General features: G+C 30.6%; 1 long non-coding RNA gene across 1 annotated transcript; it reads left to right on the top strand.

Annotated features, from left to right (window-relative positions):
• Positions 1-3681: 3681 nt before the first annotated feature.
• Positions 3682-9231, top strand: LOC134691031 (uncharacterized). Its single transcript, XR_010102084.1, has 3 exons — positions 3682-3768; positions 5618-5666; positions 8797-9231. It is a non-coding gene; the product is annotated as an uncharacterized LOC134691031 (long non-coding RNA).
• The last annotated feature ends 1407 nt before the right edge of the window (positions 9232-10638 follow it).

Below are 10638 nucleotides of genomic sequence, written 5' to 3'. Positions count from 1 at the left end.
GTACAGCCAGAAGTGTATTTCATAACTACACAATAGCACTTAAATGTTAACTCATTTATTCTCGTTCAAAGTTCGAGTATTTCATAGGTTTAGTGTTTTCCATTTGAATTACATACTGGTTTCTGCTATCTTTCGTTCTGTCATTGAGACAGCAGTAATTGCTGTAATAAAAGGTGCTATTTCGTTCCTTTTTTGTTTACTGCAAATTGCAAGAAAGGAATTTCTGAGTTCCCTGTTACCTATCCCGTATATCAAAGGATTGACGGTCGAATTAAAATAAGCTATAAAGATCGCTGGTGTATAATAAGTAGCTATCTGCCCAGACATACATTCATCTATAACAGATACACTAAACGGAGCCCACGACAAGACAAAGTACATCACTGTCATTACTAAAACAATTAATGCCTTTAATTCGGACGATTTAAAGATCTTACCCTTTTGTTTCGGGATTCGAATTTTCCTCAATTCTTTGGCATGCCTGTATGCAATTTTCATAATCGCCGTGTAAAGAATGGTCATGAAGACGCAAATCACACCAATCATGCCCAGTACAGTATTCAAGTATAGACAAGGTAGCATGTCTAAGCCGGAACATGCGCTATCCGTGTTGTTAGTCGACTCCATGTTTTGGTGTATCCCCATAAAAGGTAGCAGACTCACAGAAAAGGGAAATAACCAAGTGAAGATAATTAAGATTACTGCGCGGGATCTCGTAGCTATCATGTGATAATGCAGAGGGTATACAATCTTAACAAATCGTTCAACTGCAACTAACAACAAATGTACGATGGACACAAGTGGCACAAAAATCATTACAACTTGATGGGCTAAGCATCCATATCCAATAACGTCAAAATCTGGCAACAAATGATGCATCATTTCCATAGGAGATACTATAAACCCTAATAAGAAATCACTTGTAGCCAAACTCACAATGATTATATTAGATATTGTTCTGAAATTCCTGTTTCGGAGTATGATCCATATAAGGGTTGCATTGGCCGCACACGACGTTGTTCCTAATATAATAAAAGCAATATACATATACGGTAAACTCTTAGCCATTTTTTTTCTTTTGCTGCTGTCTTTAACAATCTTTAGGCAGTATTTGTGACATCAAAAGTATCATTTACTATGGGAATCAGTATGTTTGCAGGGACTTCTGTGACAGTTTCAAATATATATATTAAAGTTACTTCTTTTACGTTTTAATGAAGCTAACCACTCAATCCTGTCACTTGAATGCATTTCTGAACAACAAAATATATTATTGTTATAATAACATGAAATGTGATGATGATAACAAAAACATCATCTCAAGATCACGTGGCAAATCCTTAATTAGATGAGGAATAAAGCAAACATCAGCGGTGTAAACTTTTGTATTGGATATTTTAATTATTGTCTTCAGTTAACCTTTTACCTACGTAGTACTAATAAGAAATGTGATAGCTCATCTAATATAATTAAGGAAATACTACTGAATGATGTGACTAGAGGATATTATTAACAACATAAATGGCAAACATAGAAATTACTTTATCAGAGTCTCTCTAACAAAGGCAATTAATTATAAATTTATACGGTAAATAAATAACTGTTTGATTTATAAATTTATACGGTAAATAAATAACTGTTTGATTTATAAATTTATACGGTAAATAAATAACTGTTTGATTTATAAATTTATACGGTAAATAAATAACTGTTTGATTTATAAATTTATACGGTAAATAAATAACTGTTTGATTTATAAATTTATACGGTAAATAAATAACTGTTTGATTTATAAATTTATACGGTAAATAAATAACTGTTTGATTTAAAAAAAAATGTATAAACTGATTGATGTCAAAACAATCCGATAGCCAACCGTTTGAGATATGTTTTAGTAGTAGAGGCAGTTACACACTCATTAGTAGTATTGTAAAAAAAAAAACTCTGACCTCTTCCTGTTCTGTATACATCTTTGTTCTTATATCTAAACATTCTTACGAGTCTTTATATTCAAAAGTTTAGACACGCAAACAGATTATATCTTTATACTTTATCCTGTTTTCTTTAGTAAAACTATTGACTAATTATTTCAGATCCTTTTTCCGGAGGTTTACTAGGTAACTGGAGTTTGGCAAATAGTCCAATTATCATTCGTTATTTCACGTTGCATATGAAACGTTTAATTGACTCTACTAACCAATGTACTAAAAAGTGAAAAGAACAAGTTATTAATTTCAAGCGTTTGTAGCGCTTTTCTGGATATATCATCACCAGGAATTGGATATTTTAATTATTGCCCTTAGTTAACCTTTTACCTACATAGTGCTAATAAGAAATGTGATGACTCATCAAATATAATTAATGAAATACTACTGAGTCATGTGAATAGAGGATATTAATAACAACATAGATGACAACGCATAGAAATATTTTATCAGAGCCTTCCTAACAAAGGCAATATAATTATAAATTCATATGGTAAATAAATAACGGTTTGCATTTTTATAAAGCTGCTTGATGTCAAAACAAGTCGTTGCCAACCGTTTAAGTTTTGTTTTAGTAGTGGGGAAAGTTACACACCCATTATTAGTATTGTACAGCAACAAATCTGACGTCTTCCTGTTCTGTATAAATCTTTGTTCATATATCTTAACATTCTAACAAGTTATTAAATTCAAAAGTTTAGAAACACAAATAAGTGCTATCTCTATACTAATGTATGCTTTCTTTAGTAAAATATTGGCAAATAGTCCAATTTTCATTCGTTATTTCACGATTTATATTAAATATTTAGTTGACTTTGCTAACCAATGTACTAAAAAGTAAAAAGAACCAGTTATGAATTGCAAGCATCCGCCGCGCTTTTCTGGATATATTTTCACCAGGAACGCTCAAAGCCAAATATTCGAAAGCCAAGGATGTATAAGAACCGAAACAGTTGAAGAGCTTTATGACCAAAAAGGACCTTAAAAAAGCCAAATTTAGTGAGTACGATAATAATATACAGTGTGTAACACTTATCATTGTACAGTCCTCGAATGGTGTTAACGTCCAAAGTATACCGTACATCATTCGATCATGCATCAGAAACATTACAGCCTACAACCCCCTTCCCCAACCCCTTACACCTTTAATCATTTACTTTTTTTTCTTTCAAATCTTACTCATACACAATTTGTACCATACACAATTACCTTCAATTTAACTTGTTTTGAGTTATTGACAATACATCTTAAATCAAACGAACTAAATTTTAAAAGCAAGTCAAAATTCACAATGAAACACATACTATTCCCGATGCATCATACACTGTTACACCATAACATATTACACCTATAACACCACCATACACACATTTTATTGAGACGTTTACGACTTTTAAGGTTGGTATGTGACCATCAGATCTATGAATCGTTGAGTTTGATACCCCTTTTTTCTTTTTTTTTTTTTTTTTTATTTACAACTTCAGATACTTTATTTTACTATAATAGTTGTTAACAAATCTCCTTAATGTTACAACAATGGCATTAAGGTTCTGCCCTGTATGGTTAATTACCAATAAAACCAGGGGATTTTATTGGTAAACTTTTTATAATTTTACATACTTGTAGTATTGCGTGTTAGTTACAATTAACAGAGTAATAGCTGTCTACAATATGTACTTTACTTTACAATGAAAAGAAAAACGGAACTTTGACCGTCTTTTGTTTAGCTTTTAGTTTTGGATTAATCGAAAGTGAAAGAGCATGGTTTCGATCGGATTAAGAGGTCAGTATAATTGAATTATGGTAGTTTTTAGATAGTGTCTTATTTTTCAAGTACGCTAAACATTGAATGATATACTATATATGATAATCAAACAAAAAATTAAAAAGCAATTTCGTTAGAAATTTGTCTTCTTTTTATTTCAATGACATTTTTGTGATTCTCAAAAATGCAGGTCAATCAACTGTAGATATTATATGACAGCCAGAGAATCAATTTTCTAAAATTTTTCTTTGAAATTTTCTCAAAAAGGAATTTTCCGGATGATATAAAATTTGTATATCAATTTCGCTTTTTAGGACTGACATCATATTTACATATTTGGTTCTCTTTTCTGATAAATAAAAACATTTATAAATCACAAAGCAAACAATTGTTATAATATGATTAAGTACATGATAATCCACATCTTCAATTTTGTACCCTACTACAAGATTTTGTAGACAAAAAACATGTTGCCCAATATTAAGATACATAAATATTTTGTGTAGTAATGTCCAATAATTTTTTACCCATGTGCATTCAAAGAAAAAATGATTATAGCTATCAGATTTAGAACATAGTTCACAGTTTTCACTATTAACTACTTTCCAGCGATACAGATTATGGTTAATAGCTAAAATATTATGCAGTAATTTCCATCTAAACATTTTTAATCTATTATCTTTTAAAAAAAGAAAGGTGAAAGATAAATTTTTCTTAATGAAATATATAACATTTTCACCTGATAGTTGGTTTTTCCATGAGCAAAAACCTACTGGAAGCTCTTTATTTGACCTGATAATAATATTATAAATTTCTTTAAACTTAATTTTGTCTAGATCGTAATACAATCCATTACTTAACATTTTAATGTCTTGTGTTATGTTGATTTTAGTATGTTTTGATATATTGCTCTTTAATTTTTGGATCCAACTTTTGGGTAAAGCTTTCTGAAGGGAACATATTTCGGCGATCCAATTTTGTTTCTTTTCAAGTTTATCTAATATTTTATGAGAAATTTCTCCTTTATCATCAATTACATCATTTACAAAAATTATGTTTTCTTTTACCCAATGACTATAATATAAACTTTTACCACCTGTTTTTATATATCGGTTTCCCCAAATAACTTGCTTTCTTATATCTCTATAATTATCAGGTACTTTTGTCTTTCCTCCTCCATTTTTAATCCAACATTTCAAAATTTCAAAGTAAAATGTAGGTAAGTTTTTAAGGTTTTCTAGTGACTTATGAGTATTAAGATTCATTTTAAATATTAAATTATTTTCCCCAAACTCTCTAAAATAAAAAGTAGGTATGATTTTCCAGTTAGCACAAGTTTCATCAGTTAATCTTTTAACCCAATTTATTTTAATAGCCTCAATGTATGCGTCAATATCTGTCATTTTTAGTCCCCCTTCAATATAATCTTTTCTTAACACTGAGCGTTTAACTTTCTCGCTACCACCTTCCCATAAAAAATTAAATAAGATTTTTTTAAATTGACTAATAATTTCACTGCTTAGATTTATCAATGAAGCAACGTATGTTATATTGGGAATAAGTAGTGTTTTAATTATAGTTATTTTTCCTATCATACTCAATTTTCTTTTCTTCCAATCATTTAGTATCCTTTCAGATTTTTCAAACTGTCTTTCTATATTTAGTGTTTCACATTCTTTTTTGTTCAGGCCAAAATAAATGCCAAGACTTTTCACCTTATCTTTCCAATTGATACTTTCAAATTTGTCTTTGCAGTGTTTTAGTTTACCTAACCATATACCTTCTGTTTTATTTCTATTAAGTTTAAGCCCTGAAAAAGATCCAAAAGTTTCTATTAAATTAAGTGCATTTTTTATTTCATTTTTAGATCTTAGAAAGAGAGTTGTATCATCTGCTAGCTGTGAGATTTTTAGGCTGTGAGTATTTTTATCAATTTTTATTTGTATCCCTTTTAGATCATTATTATCCCTTATCCTACAAGCCAGTATTTCAACTGATAAAACAAACAATAACGCGCTTAAAGGGCATCCTTGTCGAATTCCCCGTTGAATCCCGAAGGTTTCAGAAATCCACCCGTTATTTAAAATACATCCTTTTATATCATGGTAAAGTGTTTTGACCCACTTTTGAAAAGACTTATTAAATCCAAATTTTTTTAATGATTCCAGCATAAAGTCCCATTCGAGTGAATCGAACGCTTTAGAAAAGTCAATAAATAGTATAGCTCCATCAATATTAAAGTTTTCAGCATAATCTATAATATCTTGAATTTGGCGTACGTTAAATCCTATATATCGATTTTTAACATAACCATTTTGATCTCTATGTATAATTAGGGGTAAGATTTTTTTTAGTCTTTGTGCTAAAGTATATGTAATAAGTTTTACATCAGTATTCAATAAAGTAATTGGACGGTAATTATCTAAGGACAAAGGGTCATTTTTTTTGAAAATCAATGATATTATCCCAATCTTTTGGGTCTCAGATAAAGTTTCATTATCATAACATGTGTTAGAAACATTCAATACAATATGTTTTAAATTTGGCCAAAATTGTCGATAAAACTCAACTGTTAAGCCATCTTTGCCTGGAGTCTTATTTAGTTTCATATTATAAATAGAAGATGTTAGCTCTTCTGAAGTTAATTTACCATCCACTTGTTTGCTTTCACAAGGAGTTAAAGAATGATCAATGGGGGTATTTTCTATGTATGTCTTTAAAATTTCAGTTTCGGGACATGTACTTTTGTACAGAGATTTATAATACTCTTTACTTACATCTAAAATTTCACTTTGATCAACAGTAACCTCACCGGTTTGGGTCATTAATTTATTAATAGATTTTTTAGCCTGTCTATTTTTTTCTAGAGATAAAAAGTACTTACTGTGAAAGTACTTTTATTCGTGGGGTTCCAATTTTCGTGGTTTTCGTGGATGACTTTATCCACGAATTTAAGTGTCCAACGAAATAAAACAACCATTGTCCAAATCAAAGACACGGACAGATCCCCATCGGAATGTTTGAATACTGTTATGATCTAGAGAATATATTGAATAACGCCAAATCTGAGAATACTTTAATGGCAGTCACAGAACTACAACCGCATGCAAGATTATACCCATTTAATCTTTAATAACCTTAACTGCACAACTTTTGATCTTTTAATTCTCATAAAACATATTTTGATCAATAAAAGTCAGATTTCCGGTATTGATATGCTAGTATGATAAAGTGTTCATTTTATATACTCATTGTTCTCGTACATATGGGAAATAATAATGTCATGCTGTGCTTGATTTTGATAAGAAATATTTGACAATTCAGTTTACGTTTATGGCATTTGTTTATGTTACTGTTTTCTTAAGGTGACATGTTTATGGCCTCATTAACACCTTTGATGGTCCTTAGTCTGTTGATCTTTTTATCGTGGGATAATTAGTGTTATCACTACGATTTTCACGGTCAATGTTTACTTTGTAATTTCCTTCAATCAAGACAATTTGTAACCTTCTTTTTTATAATGTTTTTTTTTTCTCAAGAAAACTAAAATCCACGAATTTAAAAACCCACGAACATGTAAATATTGCTCAAACCACGAAAATTGATACCCACGAATTAAAGTACTTTAACAGTAGTATTTTTTTCCCCTTCCTCTACCCATTTTATTCTTGATCTAACTTGGGCTCCTTTGGCTTTAAAAGAGTATATCTCTTCTAAATCTTTTTCTAAATTTTTTATTTGATTAAAAAGTTCATTATTTTTCCTATCAGGTAATTTGTCTAATCTTTCATTTAAAAGATTTAGTTTGTTTTCCATTATTAAAATTATATTTTTCCTTTCTCTGGCTTTTGATTTACAGTATTGGATAGTAGACTCTCTTATGTCAGTTTTTAGCAGGTCCCACTGATTTAGTACATTTGTAAGATTAAAATTTTGCTCATACTTTTCAATTAACTTATTTATTAGTTTATTGTACTGAGTATCAGTCAATATACTGTTATTCATTTTAAAATATCCTTTACCCCGATTATTTGCATAAATGTCTAATTTAAGCGAAATAGCCATGTGGTCTGTGAATGAAATTTGTGCAGGCCTGATATCAGCAGATACAGTACTTAGGCGTGCTTGTGTGCATATTATAAAGAAGTCTATTCTACTAGCTTCATTTGTAGAATTTTTTCTTTTCCATGTGAATTGTTTTTTATCTTTATTTAATTGTCTCCAAATGTCTATCAATTTATGTGTTTTAATTAATTGTTTTAAACCATTGACTGGCTTTTTTAACTTTTTATGTAATTTATTGTTCTTTGTATCTAAAGCTGAGAGTAAATCATTCATATCTCCCCCTACTATTAGAGCACCAAGAGTGTGTTCTTCAATTAATTTACTTACTTTTTTATAAAATTGGTTTCTTGCATGAACTTCATTAGGTGCATACAAGTTTACTAAGGTAAAAATCTTATCTTGAATTTCTATATTAATTATAATAATTCTCCCTTCTTTATCACAAAATTCATTAATTAATTTAAAGTCTAGTGATTTATTAATAAAGTAAGAAACTCCCCTTGAATTTGTTGTGCCTAGGCTGTGAAGATGTTTGCCATTGAATTCATTGTTAATTTGCTTTATCAATTTTTTTGACAAGTGAGTTTCTTGTGCCATTAAAATGTCGCATTTCTGCTGTTGAAACCAAGAGAATAATCTAAAGCGCTTTTCCTTTCTCGCTAAACCTTGACAATTAAGTGAGCAAATGTGGAAGTTTTTTGTTTTCATTATAGTATTAAAGAAGTTTAATTGTTGATCTCTTAAACGATTTATTTAAATCTAGCAAAATGTATAAACCTGTTCTATGTATCGTGACCAAGATAAACACGTAGTTATTTTTAGACCTATAAATAGCACAGGTAAAGTTAATTTCTATTTTTAGTTTCATTACTGACTTTCTGAAAACGTCTTGTATTTTGTAAACATTAGCATTGTCATTTACTGTAATTTTGATAGCGCGGGTGGTTCTTTTGTATTTACAACTTTTATATTTTTTTACAGATATGGAATTAATCGTGTCACAGAATGTTGTTAGCCAAATGACTTTACTAGAAGTGCTTAATTTTGGAAATATGTGCACAACGAAGAAGTGTGTGATATCTAAGTTCAAGAACAGTTGGATATTTTTGGCTGTTTCTTTAATGTTTATAAAAAGTAACTGTGTAGAAATATGTTCGTATCCTGAAGAAAAGAACATCGGATGAATGTCATTTACCGAAACTGTACTTTTATACTTCAAGACTGGCTGTTTTTTACTTGATTCCAAGAATATATTATGACAAAGGATTAAAGTGTGCCTATGAATACTGCATTTCGTTTTAGATGTGCATGGAACAATATTTTTTATCCAAGCAGATTTACCATCTTTATATTCATAGTCTATACATTTTTCATTTACAAATAATTTCATATATGCTGTATTTACTACATTTTTAAATAAACAACTATTTTGATATTTCTCTTTTGAATGTATGCTATCTACAATATAGACATCACATTCACAAATTACAATTTTGTTCACTTGATAAACACAGTCTATGTTTATAATACAAAGTAAACAAAGAAATATATACAATATATAAAATTTAAAACACATGAAGATTTGTAGTTGATAGTTATAATTAAGATGAGCTTAGGATTTTGTTTTTTTCACAGGTTCTTGTCTCTTGTGAAGCTCATCAGTAGGAGTACTTGCTGTTTGTTTAGTACGTGTTTTTTTCTCTTCATTGGTTTTATTTGATGGAGTTCTAAAGGCTTCTGCTAGGAAGCGTTCCATGCTCGGCTGATCTTTATTTGAATTTTGTTTGTCCTTTTTATTTTTTGCTCGTTTAGCCTTTTTGACATGTCGTTTTTCCTTTTTTTCACTTAGGTTTGAATGATCTTCAAGATTGTTGCTTGCCTGTTTGTTAAAAGTAAAGCTAGGCGTTTTTTGTTCTGCTTCAGCTGCTTGGGTTGTTTGTGACGCATCCTTTTGACAGCTTTCTGGATGTGTGGGAATGTCTGAATCTGATTCTGATTCAGATTGGCTATCTTCACTAGAAGAATCGGAGTCTGCATTACAGTATTTTGCTGTATGACCGGACTTCCCGCATGTCTGACATACCCAATCATCTGGGCAAGTAGTGCAATAGCTTGCTTTATGACCGCTGCCACCACATGTGCGACACACCCAATCGTTTGGGCATTCATAAGATTTATGTCCCTCTTGTAGACATTTATTGCATTTAATGTTTGTACGGGTGTCAACTTGACCTCGATGGAGTACCACTGCTTTGTATTTACCTATGAATAAAGTTTTTGGCAAATGATTTGGTATTGGGTCACATATTGCAATGCGATCGCCAGTCTGACAATTTGTTACGCGTCCATCGACTCGTAGCCTTTCACGAAATAATGTATGTACTACACAGTGATTAAATTCAAGGGCTCTTTGAATTTGACCGTCATCTGCTGAGCAAGGTATATTTTTTTATTCTTACTCGAACATTGTTAGGATCTTCATTTTCAGCAGTTTTGGGATTTCTAGCATATGTTTGTATTAGCTTTTTACGAATAACAAGACCATTTGTGAGTGTTTTATCCCGGTCTTCCTGATTGTCAAAATATAATCTCCATAATCCCCTAACCCTTTGTAAAGCTTTCAAATGACTGGGGTCTACAAGATGTTCAACAGATCTGTATAGCTCGAGATGAGTGAGGTACTGGTCTTGTGAGGGCTTATTAGAACCAAATAAGTCTTGTTCCAAGATGAAGATTGGTTTAACTTCACTTACTGACTGATCATTTGACGGTTTGTCTTTAGGAGAAACTGCTTCAGCATAAGACTTGGTCGAACTTTTTGGA

Source organism: Mytilus trossulus, chromosome 11, assembly GCF_036588685.1.
Source record: "Mytilus trossulus isolate FHL-02 chromosome 11, PNRI_Mtr1.1.1.hap1, whole genome shotgun sequence".
Lineage (NCBI taxonomy): Eukaryota > Metazoa > Mollusca > Bivalvia > Mytilida > Mytilidae > Mytilus > Mytilus trossulus.
The sequence above is the reverse complement of the archived record's forward strand: the minus strand, read 5'-3'. Positions and strand labels throughout refer to the sequence as shown.